At 45.6% G+C, this 19,256-nt stretch overlaps 1 protein-coding gene across 1 annotated transcript in view; it reads right to left on the bottom strand.

The window, feature by feature from the left end:
• CTNNA1 (catenin alpha 1) overlaps positions 1–19,256 on the bottom strand; it is a 320,760-nt gene that overhangs the window by 200,932 nt on the left and 100,572 nt on the right. The gene's annotated exons all lie outside the window — the stretch shown is intronic.

Here is a 19,256-nt window from a genome sequence, read left to right as displayed (position 1 = left end):
AACATGAGACTCCTCTGATGGGCAACTTTTGTGTGCATGTGGTAAAATATACATAACATGAAATTTTCCAAATTTATCATTTTAGCTATTTTTAAATATACAGATCAGTGGCATTACGTACATTCACATTGTTGTGCAACCATCATTGTCATTCATCTTCAGAACCTTTTCATCTTCCCAAACTGAAACCTCATACCCATTAAACATTAACTCCTCAGGGTGCCTGGGTGCCAGTCGGCTGAGTATCCAACTCTTGATTTTGGCTCAGGTCATGATCTCACCTTCATGAGATCAAGCCCACATCAGGCTTAGCACTGGACATGGAGCCTGTTTAAGATTCTCTCTCTCCCTTTCTTTCTGCCCCTCTTCCGTACTCTCTCTCTCTTAAAAAAAAAATTGGGGCACCTGGGTGGCTCAGTTGGTCAAGCAGCTGACTTTGGCTCAGGTCATGATCTCACAGTTCATGAGTTCAAGCCCCACATTGGGCTCTGTGCTGACAGCTCAGAGCCTGGAGCCTGCTTCAGATTCTGTGTCTCCCTCTCTCTCTGCCCCTCCCCAGCTCGCTCTCTCTCTCTCTCTCTCTCTCAAACAAACATTAAAATTGTTTTTAAAAAATTAACTCCTCAGTTTACATAGTATATTCTTTTCGAAACTTCTTTTGTTATATATATCTCATTATAGAATCACATGCCAGTAAAAAGAAGAAAATTAAATTCACCTGTTATTCAGGGTGCCTGGGTGGCTCAGTAGGTTGTGTCCCACTTTGGGTCAAGTCATGATCTCACTTGGGTCAAGTTCATGAGTTTGAGCCCTGCGTCAGGCTCTGTGCTGACAGCTCAGAGCCTGGAGTCTGCTTCAGATTCTGTATCTCCCTCTCTGTCTGCCCCTCCCCTGCTCGTGCTCTCTCTCTCTCTAAAAGAAACAAACATTAAAAAAAAATTTTTTTAATAAAAATCAATAAATTCCCCTGTTATTCTACTACCCCAGATCGTTTTCAACTATTGCCATCTTAGTTTCATTATGAGGTAGATCTCTCTAGATGTTTATCTCTGCATATTAGTTTCTCTTTAAAGAAAGAGAATTCTCCCACAGGATGAATTGGATGGAAATAACTTTAAGGAGCTTGGTTTCTATAAAGTGACTCAGTTCAGGAATGCATTCATTCATCCATTCATTTAATACATATTTATTAAACAGCTACTAAATACCAGGCCCTGTCCAGGCACAAGGGGTATAAGACAGACACAGCACTTGACTCCAGAAAGCATACAGGCTAGTGGAACCAGACACATCACCAAGCAATTACAATACACTGCTGTGTGGGTCAGTGTGGGGCCTCCAAGCCCAACCTGGCTTCTTGGAGAAAGGAGTATCTAAGTCAAGACCCGAGGAATGGTAAGAAGTTAACCAGGCAAAAGAGAAGACATTTTAAGAGGCATTATAGGACTAGAACCTAGGCAAAGGGGGATACCTATAATAGGCTTGATTGTCTAAGGAGCAGCTGACTCTGCCCACAACTGTCAAAAATGATGAAGAAAGGTGTGCGTGTGTGTATATGTGTACATGTGGGAGTGCGTGTGTGTGTAGCAGCAGCAACTCAGACTGCGCAGGCGATAAGACCTTACCCAGTCGAGGTCTTGGCTGGGTAAAGGCTTTCAAAAAGTAGATACTCAGGAACCTACCAGAGGAGTGAAGCTAACTGATCCCTAGCCTCAGACTAGAAATATTGGCCAACCATTCAGCTCTCTGAGGACAGGGATGGCAGCGTCTCCATCTCCGTGGAGTTCATAGGACCAAGGTAAAGCCAGACACAAAGAGGACCCTCGGTTATAACTGGTGCCCATGGATTGGTGTTTCTCAGCCTAAAGCCGCGTTAGGCAAGAGGAAGACACCCTGGATGATGCTACATCATCTCATGACACCTCTTAAGAGTGCAGTTGGTTCAACATGAAGAAAGGAGTCTAGGGTCTTGGAAGTGATGTAGAAAAAATATGAAAGCTTGGCCTTTCCCTGAGTAGATCTCAATTTTTTTTTTTTTAATTTTTTTTTTCAACGTTTATTTATTTTTGGGACAGAGAGAGACAGAGCATGAACGGGGGAGGGGCAGAGAGAGAGGGAGACACAGAACACAGAATCGGAAACAGGCTCCAGGCTCTGAGCCATCAGCCCAGAGCCTGACGCGGGGCTCGAACTCCCGGACCGCGAGATCGTGACTTGGCTGAAGTCGGACGCTTAACCGACTGCGCCACCCAGGCGCCCCTGATCTCAATTATTAATCAACAACAGCAGCAGCACTGCCCATCACAGAATTTCCATCATAGGTTAGAGATAAGGAGATATTAAGTATTGTTTCAAGTATCATTTTGATATTTTTAATAAAAGTTTTATTTATTTTGAGAGAGAGAGAACGTGAGGGTGGGAGGGGCAGAGAGAGAGGGAGAGAGAGAATCCCGAGCAGGCTCTGCACTGTCAGCACAGAGCCCATCGTAGGGCTCGAACTCATGCACTTTGAGATCATGACCTGAGTCAAAATCAAGAGTCATTTTCCTTTTGATTAACAGCAACTGACATCTTATTTTCTGCATCCTATAATTTTTCTTGGCCACTTTCTATTTTATTTTATTTTATTTTATTTTATTTTATTTTATTTTATTTTATTTATTATTTTCCTGAGAGAGAGAGAGAGAGAGATAGCGTGAGTGAGGGGCAGAGAGAGAGGGCCAAAGAGAGAATCCCACGAGGGGCAGAAAGAGAAGAGAGACAGAGATGGAGACAGAGTGTGGAGTCCAAATCAGGACCCTAGCTCATCCTACGTGGGGCTTGAACCTCACCAATCATGAGATCATGACCAGAGCCAAAATTAGATGCTTAACGGACTATGCCACCCAGGCATCCAGCCATGTTCTATTTTAGCATATGAGTATAAATAAAATTATTTAATGAGAAAATATCAAAAAGGCTCGAAGTGTGCTGACAGGCACCACCATCTCATTAAATGTGAATATCTTTATGAAGTAACTTAGGTTTTTTGGGGGAAAAAAGCAGTAGAAAACCACAGTGTGGTATTTTTAGGTATGTAGGTGAGGCAGCACCCACACATGCCACCACATCCCTCTGAACAGTGAAGACAGCTCCTCACTTCTCCCAGGCTGGGAGGGATGGGCTAAGATGACCTGGCAGTACTTCCTTAATGTTATCTTCCTTGAAAGTCAGCAAGCCTTCCACTCCCACATCCAAGTTCAGTGCATGGTGAAGCAGCTGCCAGCAGTGGCCTAGGGAGTCAAGGCCAGTGTCTGTGGTCAATGAAGCCTTGGCACTGAAATGGACAGGAACACCCTCAGTCCTTGTAGCTGGAGCCCTAAGATAGGCAAGCACAAAAAGCAGTACCCACCAGGGGTCTGCATGCCCTGCCCATGGAAGAAATGTCACTACCTCCCTTAGGGACAGGCCTGGGTGGGGGTTGTCACTGGGTGGGTGAACACCCACTGGTCTTCTCAGCCAGTTTGGGAATCAGGGTAAAAATAACACTAGCCGCATCATTTTCCAAAATTAAGGGCGATGCTATAGCAAATGTATGCAGATGTATACAGACACAGATGGGAACAAGTGTATTTAATTGTAAATGAGTCAGAACAGAGCAAATGAGATTTCCCTTATATTTGGGTTCCAAAAATTACAGAGAAAATGTGCCTGAGGCAGAAACAAATCCCAAAAAAAAACACCCAACCCCAAAACACACACACACACACACACACACACACACACACACACAAATGCGAATAGGTTATTGAGGCAAGAGCCACATGGGAAGGAACCTTTGGCATCCAGAAAGCTGTGGTAGTTTAGGTCTCCTCAGGGTTTGTGAGAAAATGTCCTGGCTCCCGAGAGCTTGATCCCAGAGGCCCTAATGTGGCCACAGTGCTCACAGATGGACACAGGCAGAGAGAGCAGGACCCAGGGTACCTTGGCCTCATCTGGCCCCTAGATGCCACAGAAAATGGGGAAAGGAAGGGAGGTTGTAATGGACTGTCCACAAGAAGGGAGCCAAGGGCTAGCTTTTGGGACTTCAGAGAAATGAACTGAGGCAGAGAAAAAGAGAGAGGGAGAAAAGCCCTCTCTGTGTAGTTCCCTGTGGCCAGAGAGAGAGGAATGACAACAGAATACTTCTTGTCAGAGAAAGCACCATTTCTTCTCAACAGCCTTAAGGAAAGTACCTGGTACAGTGCCAGGCTCTTGGTAGATGGCCAGTAAATACTAGAAGGAAAGGAAAGAGAAGGGATGGAAGGAAGGGAAAATATATCATCTTGCAAGTTCCTTCCATTCTGTGGACTGGAGTGGAAAACTGCAGAAGCAAAAGGGCAGATTGCCCAAGTAAAAAGGACATGCTTCGAAAGACAGGAGTGTACCTACCCTCAGAGCCCAGAGGAATGTGGGGGAAGGGCAGGAAAGTGAGACACACCAATCCTGCCAGACCTCCTACCCCTGTAAGCTCATCCCCTCCACAGGCAGCAGTCTGAAAGTCATACCTACCCCCTGTGTCTGAACGATTGTAATTTGTTCCTCAGAGAACAGAAAAACATCGGTTCCAACACAGCAGGTGAGCCATCCCCAGGGCAGCAACCTGACATGCAAATCAGGAAGCTTTGTGCACCTGAGCAGCTTCAGCGCTCAGCAGGAATCTAATAAAAGTCTGCAAGTAGATGAATGTGTGAATGAATGCATGCATGAATGAATGAACACAACAAAGACTTTACCCACCCCAAATCGGCCTCACCCCAGTTTGAGCCATTACCTCACCCTCCCCAGGCTTGTTGCCTCAGCTCTCAACAATTCTCCACCTCCCAGCCCCAGGAGTAGCAAACCCAGCCTTTTTCCTCACTCCAGCTCTCCTGGCAGGAGGATTCCAGGAAGGCAACAAGCAGAGTCTCCTCTGGGGAAAAGGGCAAAGGGAGCTTTCATCCCAGCCACCCCCACATTCTTTGTCCATCACATTTGCAGTCCTTGCCTGATCTCCCCCAGAAAGCCCAGAGGTCTGGGTTGGCCTAGCTGACATTTGACCCAAGCCCCTCCTCCCCCGCTCCTCAGGGTCCACTCTCACCCTTGCCCCACCCCGGGATTTCAGCTTTGAAGAAAGCCCATACTGTGTGCCCGGTGGTCTGCAGGTCAGCTCCAGGGAGGGATCCTTGTGCTCGGAGTACCACACAGCCCAGGAGAGCCTATGCCTCAGTTCTGCAGGTCCTCTGAGGCACCCCTCCCGGGACCCACCCTGCTAGTTGCCAGTGGATACAGACAGACACGAGAGAGGAAAACAAAGAAATGCCGCACAGCTGTGAGCAGCCCAGCATCGCCAATGCAGCTCCAGTCTACCACATGTCAGCCTGCTGGAACTTAAAAAGAAGCCAAGGAGAGTTGAAAAACTAGCTGCAAGCAGAGGCCCATGTATGCTATTCACAGGCTTTATTTCAGCATCAGCTTCTTACAAAAGCTCAGCCCCCAGCTCTGGCCGCTTTCTGTGACCTGCCTCCCCTTGCCCTGCCCTTGCCTCCTCTGTGTCTGACGCTGCATTATGCATTACGTGTGCTACTTTCTAGCCCCTCCATCTTCCTGCCTCTTGTTCTTCTTCCTCCTCCTCTTTCTTCTTCTCCCCCCTTCTCCACCTGTTCCGTTTGCTCAAGGCTTTTCCATTTATGAAGCTCTTTCAGATACATCAGACATAAGATGAGCTCAGTGGCATATACCAAACGAGGCAATTAGAAGGCAGGTTTTGAAAAGATGGAGACAAGAGACAGGGACTCTGTTAGCTAATAACCACCTGAGCTAGACTATAAGAGGGAGAAGCATCTTGTAAGCACTTCATCTTGACACTGGGCTTTGGAAAAGCAGGCCCTGCCTTTCATGTCCTCCAAGTTAGACCTAAAGACTGACGTCTATGCTTGTGTTTTGTGAGATGTCTGTCTTGGTTTGGGTTCCTCCAAAACAAACCCTGAAACAGGGGTTCAAGCACAAATACTCTATTTAGGAGGTGACTCCAGGAAGCACTGGTAGGGAGTGAGAAAGTGAGACAAAAAAGGGAAGGAAGCCATAAGAGGGTGTGCTGTAAGGTGTTAAATTACTACTCGGACAACTGGAGCTCAGAACTCTACCGGACAATGTGGGAGGTGCCTCAGGGCGGGCCCTGCTTAGGAATGAGGAAGCTGGGCTACACACACACTTCTGTCATTGGTTGAGAGCTGAGAGCTGCTTCTGGAGGTGACCCATGAACTCCCTGGCACTTCCCATTTATCCTGTGCAGAGGCCAAGTGTTCCCTTGGCCAGAATGAAGCCCTCAGGCAGGGTCCCAGGTGCTGCTGTAAGCAGGCTCTGGTACAGAGATGAGCACCGAGAGGACTGGGTCAGGGCAACAAAAGCCGCAGGAGCCTTCTAATCAACAGCCCGGACCTTGAGCCAGTTTGGGGTTTCTATCCCTTGAAACTAAACAGCCCCTCCCTTTCCCTCATCCCTCCCAGTAGCCAGGCAAGGCAGTGCAAAATCCCTCACTCTGCCTCCTTTCTCTGGTCCCTGTGGCCTGGAAAGGTCTCTCTTCCTCACCTCAAAATGTCTTTGAATCTCCATCCATTCCTTTTTCCTTTGCTTTGGGCTTGGAATATTTTCCTTCTACTGGAGCTTTTGTACACACACACACACACACACACACTCACACTCACACACACACACACACACACACACACACACACACACCCTGTTTTCTCCAACACTTTGTTCTGTTATTAGTTACCCTTTTTTTTTTATTATTAAATTTTTTTTTTTCAACGTTTATTTATTTTTGGGACAGAGAGAGACAGAGCATGAACGGGGGAGGGGCAGAGAGAGAGGGAGACACAGAATCGGAAACAGGCTCCAGGCTCTGAGCCATCAGCCCAGAGCCCGACGCGGGGCTCGAACTCACGGACCGTGAGATCGTGACCTGGCTGAAGTCGGACGCTTAACCGACTGCGCCACCCAGGCGCCCCTAGTTACCCTTTTTTAATGCTGGGCAGGAGTTGTGAAGAGTGTTCTAGGCAGCAGAAGCAGCCAGAGCCTGCATACAAACTAGGTCTAAAGGTGCCTGGCCCAGTAGCTTCCCATCACCCATGATACAAAGTCCACATTCCTGAGCCTGGAATTCAATACCTTAATCCAATTTACCATGGTTTTTTTTGTTTTGTTTTTTGTTTTTAGCCTAATCTACTTTGGTCTTTTCCTATGTGTCTCGTTAATCAACAAACATTTATCAAGGTCTTTACTATGTACCAGATGTGCCAGGCACTAGGAGGAGCAATGAATAAGATAGACACAGTTACACAGTCCCTGTCCTCACAGAGTTTACAGCTCATTAGGGGTGGAGAAGACAGAAATGGGGTGGAGATCATAGAAAGGTTGCCCTTCTCTGAACCAAAAAGCCTCAGGGGAAGAGCCCAGACCGCTTGCCCTCCTGGGCTCTGGGCCCCCACCCATCTGTATTCAGCCTCCAGTAATCCTTACCTCCTGATACATACAGCTGGCCTAATTCCTTCCAACACCGTGACAGAGTCAGTGTATATGACCAAAATAAAACAGCAGAAGTGGGGCGTCTTAGTAGAGCATGCAACTCTTGATCTTGGGGTTGTTAGTTCAAGCCCCACGTCAGGTGTAGAGATTACTTAAAAATAAAAAATAAAATCTAAAAAAAAAAAAACAAACCTGCAGACATAACGTAATTGTAACTTCTGAGATTAGGGTATAAAAGACACTGCAGCTTTTTTTTTTTAAGCTTATTTATTTATTTTGAGAGAAAGAGAACACACATGTGTGCGCACAAGCAGGGGAAGGGGCAGAAAGGGGCGTTGGGGGAGTCGGAATCCCAAGCAGATCTGTGCTGTCGGTGTGGAGCCCGACATGGGGCTCCAGCTTAAGAACCATGAGATCATGACCTGAGCTGAAATCAAGAATCAGACACTTAACCCAGTGAGTCACCCAGGCGCCCCCAGCTTCTGTCTTGGGCTCTCTCTCAGATCATTTGCTCTGAAATTCAGCTGCCATATCACAAATATCTCTGCGGAGAAACTGAGACTTCCAGCAGACAGCTACATGGGTGACTCATCTGAGAAGCAGATCCTCCAGCTCCAGTTGAGCCCCAGGTGATGCAACCTCCTGAGAGAGAACCACCTCGCTAAGCTGCTCCCTGATTTCTGACCCTCAGAAACTGTGTGAGATAATACATCTTTTTAAGCCACTATATTTTGGGGGTAATTTGTTACAGAGCAATAAATAATATACCACCTTTCATGCTTTCACGTTACCCTTGATAACCAGAGCCTTTCTGCTTGTCCCATATGGTTCCCATTGTCTACCTGCTCACCAGCATCACTTGGTAGCCCCAACAGAAAGCAGTACAACCCGATTCCAAAGGTGCTTGCCAAGCCTCAGGGGCACCTGGGTGGCACAGTTCGTTCAGCGTCCAACTTTGGCTCAGGTCATGATCTCACAGTTCATGGGTTTGAGCCCCACGTCAGGCTCTGTGCTGAAAGCTTGGAGCCTGGAGCCTACTTTGGATTCTCTGTCACCCTCTCTCTGACCCTACCCTGCTCACGCTCTGTCTCTCTCCCTCTCAAAAATAAACATTTAAAAAAACTTTAATTAAAAAAAAAAAAGCCTCAAAGTTGGCTAGAACACTTCACACTTTTCTTTCCCATAGTAGTTTATTCCCTTAATTTATGCTCCTTTATACAATCTCAGGGGAGAAAGAAGCCTTATGTTCCTGATTCCTTTACACTCATCTCTTCCTTGTGGTCTTGTGAGAATGATTTGGTGTAAGAGGTCTTTCTCTAAGCCCCTCAAAGCTTCTACTCTCTCTGTGAACAAAAGAAGCGAACTTGCAAGAGTAAACGAAACTTGGACCTCAAGAAAGGTTGGAGATGGATTTTATAACTGGAATTTGTGTTCTCTGTGTGGGCTCCAAACCTGGAAGCCCTCCTCTGATTCAGTCTATTTGCCTCATTGGACTGCTCTTTCCAAGATGTAAACACCTCCCTGGATTGTTTCCTTAGAGGGCATGAAGGAAGTACACACTCAAATATAGAATTATCTTAAAGCTGTAGCACAAGGTGTGGACACGCTTAGAACTGAATCACATGGCTGGCTTTCCTATCAGCAGAGGGTTCAAGCTCTGGACTTAGTTTTCCCTCTTTTAATTTGCTGTGAGAAGTAGATCTGAAAATACTCAAGGGTCATTAAACCATCTGCCTGGCCCAGGTCATCACCCTAAGATTTGGCAGGGAGGGACCATTTCCCCAGGCTTTGTAATAGTCTAAAAAGGGACATAAGACAGAAAAGACCAAAGCAATTTTAGTTATTTTGGCAGTATGGTTGTGATCTTCTCCTTTGGAGTGAGGGCAAATTGTTCTGGAAGGCATAAAGGAGATAGGGAGATACAGGATACTATTTATTGAAGCTCTACTATGTATAGTATTATTATTTCATTAGTAACAGGATCCAAGAGAGAGAGAGAGGTTTTGGTGGTAGGTTTAGAACATGGCTTCAAACTCTTTGATCCCCCATCTGTGAGAGATGGTGTCAACCCTATGTACTCTTCCCTTGAATCTGGCCAGACTGGTGACTTCTTTGACTGAAGAGTATGATAGAAATAGTGCTATGCTTTCACTGCCATATCATCAAAGGCCATGAAGTTCCTGCCCCATTGGCTGGGATACTCATTGTCAGAACCATGAGTCATCATGTAAGAAGTCCCAGAGCCCAGGGGCACTATGCTTGGTGCTGAGAGGAAGCCCAAACCATGTGGAGAGGCCATGAATATATACTAAGGTCAACAGTCCCAAGTGACCCCAGTTTCGGGTCATCCCAGATGAACCCCAGATATTATGCAGCAGAAACAACCCATTCTCATTGTGCCTTGTCCAAATTAGTGACCCACAGATTCTGTGAGCATGACAAATGGGTTGTTTTTTTATACCACTAAGTTTGGGATTGTTGGATACACAGCAATAGAAAACCATAACAGTATTGTATTCCTGTTGCACAGATGTGAAAACTGAGACTTGGAGAAATTAAGTTTTAAGGCTATTAAGCAGCAGAAAGACAATGTCAACTCAGGTTTCTGACTCTAAAGGCCACTGTTTTTTCAATAGGGACCCAATCAGGGATGGGATATCAGGACTCACTGGATTGTAGGGTTGGGGAGAAATCATATGGTTGTACTTTTTTTTTCCTCAGCTGAATCACACTGCCAATCCTGCATTCACCTTTTCATCCCTGGGCGGATATGCCCACCTACTTCAACAACTGGACACATTTGACAAAGATTCATCTAGCTTCTCTAACTGGTTATTATTATCTGATACTGAGATTGGGAAGCTGGAGCAGGATTCCTGGGTCTGGAAGTCTTATCTCCAGTAGGTTAGGCTTGTATGCTGGTGCCAGATTGACCCACTTTTCAGGTAGATCCTGACCTCCAGGAGATGCTCTGAGCTAGCACCTGTCTGATGACCAGTCAAAAGCCCTTTGAAGACTGGCCTAAAAAAAATGAGGTGGAGGTGAGGCGAGTTTGTCTCCTGTGGAGAGGGGATATGGGATCTGGTCTCTCTTCCCTCTTCCCTGTTTACAGTGGTGCTGAGGGTTTTATTTCATTCGTTTTTAAAGTCTCTGGAGGGTGTCAAGTGCCAGGTGCTATAATAAGTGTGAAATTTAACTACTTTCTCATCATGACAAAAAAAAAAAATCCAGGCTCAGAGATTCAAGTGCTGGGAATCTGCTTATAAAAGGCAGGAACCCTATTGTCAACTTTAAATAAATTGCAACTGAAGCATGATCAGGCTCTGAATTATCACCACAAATCCTCCCAGGAGCGCTCGCTCGCTGTCTCTCTCTCCAGCAAGGGACAGGCAATAAGTCAGTCCAGGAAAGAGGCGAGAAGGAAGCCACAGTCCTGCTACCTCTCATGGCTGGGGGCTTCCAATGACCCATCTTTTCTTCCAGAATGTACCCTTCTTCCTACAGAAATCACCATGCCACTCCGCAGAACTCCAACAGCCTCCCCCTCTCAGCCCTGCCTCCCTGTGCAATAATTTCTGGTGAGTACTGTAGGCCGAGTTTTCTAAAGGTACAGCCCTGGCCATTAACCTTTAAAGAGCAAAATGCCAATAGTGCTGCATCATAGGGAGCACGCTTTCTATTTACAGCTGCTCTTTCAGATCATAAGGCACCAGGCAAGGAGAGAATTTTGCTTTAATAACAAGCAGGTGCTTAGAATTAATGCAGGCGAGAAAAAGCCATGAAGGGATCTGAGCAAGCCATGGAGAATCCAGGTCAAACAGTGGAGACATCAGGCAGCATACCGCAAGAAGATTCTGGGGCCAAAGCTACTAGCAGCAGCTTTGGCTAGTTCTATGGAAAAGGGGAATTAGCATTTACTGGGCTCTTTCAAGGTAATTTTATATATATAATGTATTCCTCATTTCAAATCTATGAGGGCCCCATTTTATGGGTAAACTGAGGCTCTGAAGAAAGTAGTTAATTAACTGAGCTTCACACAGCTAGCCTGAGAGGAACCTGGGATTCAAACCCAGATTTTTTTGCCCTGTATCCTTTATTTCACCTGCTGGAGGGAGGTATTTATTATCTTTGTCTTGGCACAGATATCCGAGTATGTAATACCCACCCTCCTCAAAATGAAAAAAGATTAAAAGTTGTTCTTTACCAATGTTTATTGAATTACCTGAATGAAAGTATCTCTTTATTTATGTATGTATTTTAGAGAGAGAGAGACAGACAGAGAGAGAGGGAGAGAGAGAGAGAGAGAGAGAGAGAGAGAGAGAGAGAGAGAGAATCTTAAGCAGGCTCAAGGCTCAGCACGGGGCTCGTTCCCATGACTCTGGGATCATGACCGGTGCTGAAATCAAGACTGGGATGCTCAACAGACTGAGCCACCCAGGCGTCCCTGAGAGGATCCTTTACACCCCTTGATAAGGTCCCAGAAGATACTCTGAAGTTGACTATTGGACTCAGAATGTGGAATCTATGTCGTAGAAGCACTCACCATTCCCAACTCCACCTCGTAATCTTTCTAGTCTCCCTCATATCCAAGTGCAAACACCAGCCCATCCACAATGCTTCTCAAGTAACTACATTTCTTTCTCTTCCTCAAACTCACTTACAGATGACTGCAAATACTCATCTCTTGAGGGTGGTAGAACACTGAAGCCCAGCCATTCTGCCCATCCCCACAGAGCTCAGTGTCTCAGGCAGGATCAGGGAGGTTCTTCCACATGTCAGCCACATAGGCCACCCCTGACAGACACATCTATAATCCCAGCCCACTGGTCCCTTTGGATCAGGAAGTACTGCTATGTGGAGGCCAGACTTTGAGGCAGGGGGCTGTTGGGGGTCCAGCCTCTCTAGTGCACTCCCTCAGGAGTACAGCCAACAAGCGGGATTCAGGTCTACACGGTTCAGACGATCCCTGACTCTAGATTTCTTGCCAATCTGGCTGCCCTCCAGGACACCCTCCTGTCTCCCACCCACTCCAGGATAGTCCCATTAGTGAGACCGGGCTTGGGGGGGAAAAAAACAACACAACCCCACATGGAAACTTGCTGTTCATCGGAGTAAAAATGGAAATTTCTCATTTGCTCTGGTGCCACTTCATCCACAGGAAATACTAGGTGACCACGTAACAAATGCCCCCACCCAAACCAACCCACATAGAAATTACAAAACACACTCAAATGGCACACACAGAGCATGTGGGGAGCCATCCACACCTACTGTCACAACAGTCTGTCAAATTTCAGAGAACCCTTGCTCCACCACTTCACAACCAGTCCCAAGCTGCAACTTTCCCAACATCCACTTCCACAGGCCGACTTCACTGTTTCACATCAAAGTGCCATATCTACCATAGTATTTGTTTTTCTTAACCACTTAACACCCATAAAGCTGTGCTACCATTTTTATTAAGTTCCTATCTTTTTTTAATGTGTCACTGGTGGACTTGTCACTGTTGTGCTCCCAACCCCTTTTTTCCCATAAGCCCTAAGGGATTTTGCACAACTCCACATCACCTTGTAACAGAACTGACCATACTTGTGTACATCTTTCCTTTTCCTCATCCTCCAACGATCAAGAAAGAAAACACCTGCAGGACAGGGAGTGGTTTTTTATTACTATTTTATTTATTTTTTATTCCTATTGTAATCCTCCAAGCCAACCCCCTCAAGAAAGCACATGTAATAGATGCTCATGAAATGTGTGTTGCTCACTTAAAAAGTGTGTGTGGGCGGGGAGGGAACCTGGGTGGCTCAGTTGGTTAAGCGTCTGACTCTTGATTTTAGCTCAGGTCATGATCGTGAGATCATGGTTTATGGGATGCAGCCTCTCGTGGGGCTCTGTGCTGACAGCTTGGAGCCTGCTTGGGATTCTCTCTCTCCTCTCTCTGCCCCTCCCCTGCTCACAGTCCCTCTCTTTCTTTCTCTCTCTCTCTCTCTCTCTCTCTCAAAATAAATAAACTTAAAAAAAAAATGTGTGTTGCTCAATTTATTCCTCCCTAGCCTCTTTCAGGAGATCCTCCATTAGCATTCTATCAAACGGAGCCTAGAACGAGGGTGGCCAAAAGGAACTCCAAAGAAACGCCCAGAGAAGGTCTTCATCAGCAGCATTACCCTCCCAGAGTTTCCAGTAGTCCCACTACAGGGGATCACTAACTTTCCTCTAAGCAGAGGGGAGCCCATCTCCCTTCACAAAAGCCTCCAACAGTGGAAAGTCCCCTCCCCCTGCTGCCCGCAGTACAGGAAGGGCAGGCACGGGGCCCTGGAAGTTGTGTGGGCAGGCAGCCCCCTGCGGGGACCCTGCAGCACCCAATGGATACTGCAGCTTGAGCAGCAAGGAGGCCCCATGTAATATATATTAACATCACAAAACTTAATGGACCAGAAAGGGAAAAAATTAACATAAATTACCTTCGGCTGAAATCCTGCCTTCCTCGGCAGCTCAAGAAAAAGTTCAATGCTTTGCCAGAGGAAAATCAGGCCTTGGGAAGCAGAAGCCTTAATAGGCTGAAATATCACCTCCGACCCTCCCTTGAAAACAATAACTCCCCAATCATCTGGGCCTAGTAACAAATTATGTCAGCCAAGTGGCACAAAGAAGCTGCTTTTACTTATGCTGTGTTTTGGCTAGTGCTTTGTGCAGTGTGGGCTTTATGTAGCTTCTACTGGGTGTGCAGTGCTTTCCTCAGGGAGATGGTAACTTCTTCCTGCCTAGGTGAACACTGGGGCTGGGCCTCTTTAAGTCTTGGTAATAAGAGAGCCATGTTTAGTAGAAAGGACTCTTTGGATATAAAAGATACATCTCCCTGCCAGTCCCCACACCCCTCTGCCCACCTCATGCAGTGAGGCTTAGCAAGACAGGTGAATTTCTCCCTTATGAAATCTTGAGTTTCTGGGCAAGGGGCTGAGGGAAAGAGGGAGGACATGTGAGAAAGTGTTGATGGAAAGTGGGTGTACACAAAAAGACAGGAGGCTAGCATTAGAGAAGAAGGGTTAGACAGTGGTTGAGAGATATCTAGTGGCAGGAATAACCAGGGACTTTAAATAACAATGATGCCAAAGACACGTTTGTAAGTTGATGGCTGTGTGGTATGTGGCCCCTTTTGTTTTGCTCAAGCTTTTAGTAGGATTACCACACTTAGTCTTTAATTAGGGATACTTTGGAGAGTGAAGAGATATTGGCAGCATGAGAGGAGAAAGGGATGGGGTGCAGAGTAGGTCAAGAATTCAGCAGATACAGATAGTAAGAGCAAATACACTTCCAGCACTTGTGGAGTGGCAGATAGAGTTCTTTTTTTTAAGGTTTGTTTATTATTTTTGAGAGAGAGAGAGAGACAGAGACAGAGTGTGAGAGGGGGAGGGGCAGAGAGAGAGAGGGAGACATAGAATCAGAAACTCCAGGCTATGAGCTGTCAGCAGAAGACCGACGTGGGGCTTGAACTCATGAGCCATGTAATCCTGACCTGAGCCGAAGTCGGACGCTTAACCGACTGAACCACCCAAGCACCCCTATAATTCTCAGAGCTTTATATCCATATATTACTAGTAACTCATTTAATGTACATATCAACTCTATGAAGGAGGAGCTCTGACTGTCCCCATTTCATATATAAGAAAATTGAGGCACAGAGAAGCTAAATGAGTTTTCCAAGGTCTACCAAAACTAAGTGGCAGAGCTGGAATGTGAACCCATACTCCAAAGCCGTTTTCTTAAACACTACCCACAACCAGCCCTCAAGAATTCTCAAAGACCTACAGTTGACAGCATGAGGTTTCCTATTTTACATAGGGGTGGAGGGCAGCATGACTGAACATGGAGGGAAGGATAACTCCAGGAGGCTGGGAGACTTGGATAAACCCAAGGGTCTGACAGTTGGGCTACATTTAAATTAGGCAAGGAAGGCCAGGAATTGACCAAAGTTCTTTCCTGCATTAAGGGTCTGTGAGAGGGGTACCTGGCTGTCTCAGTTGGTAGAGCATGCAACTCTAGATCTCAGGGTCGTGAGTTCAAGCCCCACATTGGACATAGAGATTACCTTTTTTTTTTAATGTTTTACTTATTTTTGAGAGAGAAAGACAGAGTGTGAGTAGGTGAAGGACAGAGAGAGAGGGAGACACAGAATTGAAAGCAGGCTCCAAGCTCTGAGTTGTCAGCACAGGGCCCAATGAGGGGTTCAAACCCATGAACTGTGAGATCATGACTTGAGCCAAAGTCAGATGCTCGAGTGACTGAGCCACCCAGGTGCCCTGAGCATAGAAATTACTCAAAAAAAAAAAAAAAAAAAAAAAAAGGGATCTGTGAGACTAAAACAGGGATCCCTCCGTGCAGGTGGTTGTGGTGTCACTATGGAGGGGACACATGTCTGGAAAAAGTAAAACAGCTCTTTATGGAACAGTCAGAGATTCTATATAAGGCAGTAAAGGATCCAGTGTGAGATCTTTGGGTCAAAACGATGTTGTTGGATAAAAAGCTTTAGGGGGAAAAAACAGGGAGACTTCACAGAGGAGATGGCTTTGTGCAGGCTGGGATCACAAGGGTCTGGAGTCTTGTTTTAAGCATTTCCCAGTCTTAGACCCCTTTCTTCCTCCCTCCCTTCTTCCTTTCCTTTCCTTTCCTTTCCTTTCCTTTCCTTTCCTTTCCTTTCCTTTCCTTCCCTTCCCTTCCCTTCCCTTTCCTTTCCTTTCCTTTCTTCCTTCCTTCCTTCTCTTTCTTTCAAATATTTTATTTTTTAAGTAATCTCTACACCCAACTTGGGGCTTGAACTCACAACCCTGAAATCATGAGTCACATGCTCTACCTGCTGAGCCAGACAGGCACCCCAGATACCTCGCTTCAGCCCCCTTCCTCATTCTTTTTCCATTCTCCAGACTTCTTCCTATCAAATCAGCAAAACACAGGGAGTGCCTTGTGGAGAAGTGAGAGCAGGTAAAAGGATGGGATCTACAAAGGCTCTGGTTCTCAAAGATGGTCTACAAGTTGAATCTGATGGGAAATTTGGGCTTCCTATCTCAAATCATCTTTGCTTAGCTTAATTCAACACGGCATTCAACACAGCATTTTAAAATGTACAATTCAATAATTTTTAATATAGTCACAAAACAGTGCAACCATCATCACAATCTAACACTAGAACATTTTCATCACTCCAGAAAGAAACCTGTATCCATTAGCAGTCACTTCTCATTTCCCACTCACCATAGCCCTGGTCACCATTAATCTAGTTTCTGTCTCTGTGGATTTCCATTCTCTGGATATTTCATATCAAGGGAATCATATAATGTGTGGTCTTGTGACTGGCTTCTTTCACTTAGCATATTATTTCCAAGGTTCATTGATACTGTAGCATGCATCAGTACTTCATTCTTCTTGGTTCCTGGCTCCAATATCTTCTGCTTCAGGTAAACTGTATTTGTATTCATCTGTCTCTCCAATTTTCAGGGTGATGGTTTGTCCTATGACTTCAGTTTCTGTGGTATCTAAGAAAAATTGTCGATTTTCAGTTTGTTCAAGTTTTTTCTTGGTGTGAGGCAGTTAGGATTTTGCTAGGAATTGAGTTGAATCTGTAAATTATTTTGGAGAGTACTGTCATCTTAACAATGTTGAGTCTTCCATGAACATGGGATGTCTTTCCACTTATTTGGGTTTTCTTTAATTTCTTTCAACAATATTTTGTATTTTTCACCATATCTTGCTTAACTTGTGTCCTTCCTTGACTCAGCTGTTGCATTGCTCAAGGATTAAGATGTGAGAGGGGATACTGGGGATTGTCACTATTTCTCAGCCAGGAGCAAGACCAGGACTCCTCTAGAATGACCCATGCTGGGTGCTGGGCAATTACCAAAGTGCCTTCATGCTGAAGTGCTAGGCACAGCTGTTGGTCACCATGCACATACAATTGTCTCACTTTGGGCCACTCACTAACTCTCAATTCTCCAATACTGAGATGGGAAATCTCTCAGGCTCATTATATTCCAGGAAAGCATCTTATTCTTTGGCCAGTCTTGGAGCAGCAGGTGTTCTGACCCTGAATTCTGGTTCCCATCTCCTATCTCCCCTTGGAATTTCTCCTGCCAGGATGGACAAGGTGCCTTCTCCAGGAATGTCATATGCAGAAAGGACAGAAGCATACAAATTATATTTCCAAGCCTTTCCCTAATCACATCAAAGTCTTTTGCAAGGAGCCTTCTAGCCTAACTGGAGTTTGATAATTACAAATTATTTCTAGAAGAAATGCTGAGTGTAGGAAAGTAGGTTAGAGAAAATTTGCTTCTATTAAATATTAAAGCCATGGTCAGATCATCATGAACCTTCAGGTTATTTATTTTTCCATCAGCTCCTCCCGGTTTCCCCACCTCCTTTTTTGGCCTGGCTGAGCTGGAGACCCGCCTAATACAAATAACAGCATTAAAATAAAATCATGCAAAAGCTCCAGGGAACACGCCTGAGTAATGAAGAAGATAATAAGCTTGGACAACCACCTCATCCCTCTCCTCTTACTTCCTCCAGGCAGGCAAAAGTTCACAACTGATTAGGGATCCCCTCTAACGGTAAACAGTAGGGAAACTAGAGCTTAAGTGGTTTGAGAAAAAAATTGTAATAATAGACCAGATTGCTATCATTCCACTGATACTCAGTCCCTGCATCTCAGAAGTAATTTCTAATTATAAAGTTATAATGGGGGGAGCTGTGGGTGTTGGACAGAACAAAAAGATAAAGCCATGAGAAATAAACAAACCCATAGGTGGTTTTGTTCACTCATTGACTCATTTGTCAAACATCAGGAGAGCTGCCTATCCCAGGCACTGGGCTGGCTGCAGAAGAGGCAGAGATGGAGGTGGCCCCAGTTGATCTAAGTATAAGTGAGGAGACAGATGTGTAGCCAGATAAGCCATACTACAAGCAAATTTGTTGCTTCCAAGAATCTGCAGCTTAAGACCCTTTCCTTCACTTTGGGTTGGGACAGGGAAGATGGGGAGTGGTCATCTCACCTCTGCTTCTAGGGGTTGGAAATGAGAGTTGCTAATTGATCATTTAAGAAAGAAGGAACCAAACAGCAGAAAAAAGAAAGAAGTGTGGGAAGGAGGGAGGAGAGTTGTCATGCCCTGGAGGAGAGCAGCTCCACTGATCCAGTAGCTTTGGAAGGGACAACCTGTTGGTCTCAGAGATCTGGTGCTTTGGACATTGGTTCTAACTTGAGAGGTGAGGGAGATGATCAAAAGATCATGAAGAAAAGTCATGCAGAGTGTTTGAACCTAAAAGGTAACATTTGGTAGAAGCCACTGCCCATAATATGGAACTCCTTCCTGCCGGCCTTCCCCCAGGAAGAACCAGGAGGAGGATGGCTGAGAAGGGTCTGGAGGTATGTGTGGAAAGTGTCAGGTTCACAGCTCTCATGCCCACAGCACGACCAACAGCAGCATACCTCTATGGGGCAAATTGCCTGGGGACAGTGGGGAGTTGCTTTACTTTATTACCACAAAGACTCTATAGCTTTTTATTGTTGGGCACAGTGGCCACATTTTTGGTCCCTCCAGGGCCTGGGTGTTTGCTGAAAGTCATCCCTCAAATCTCTTCTCAGTGTGAAATGGATTGCTACATTTCCAAGGCTTAATTGTCCGCACCGGCTAAAAGCACTCTGCCAGTAATGAAAATACATTCACTCTTTTTATCAAGGAAAA

The sequence above is a fragment of the Leopardus geoffroyi genome, chromosome A1, assembly GCF_018350155.1.
Source record: "Leopardus geoffroyi isolate Oge1 chromosome A1, O.geoffroyi_Oge1_pat1.0, whole genome shotgun sequence".
In the NCBI taxonomy this organism is placed as follows: Eukaryota; Metazoa; Chordata; class Mammalia; order Carnivora; family Felidae; genus Leopardus; species Leopardus geoffroyi.
Note: the sequence above shows the minus strand (reverse complement) of the source record. Positions and strands in the feature narration are given on the sequence as shown.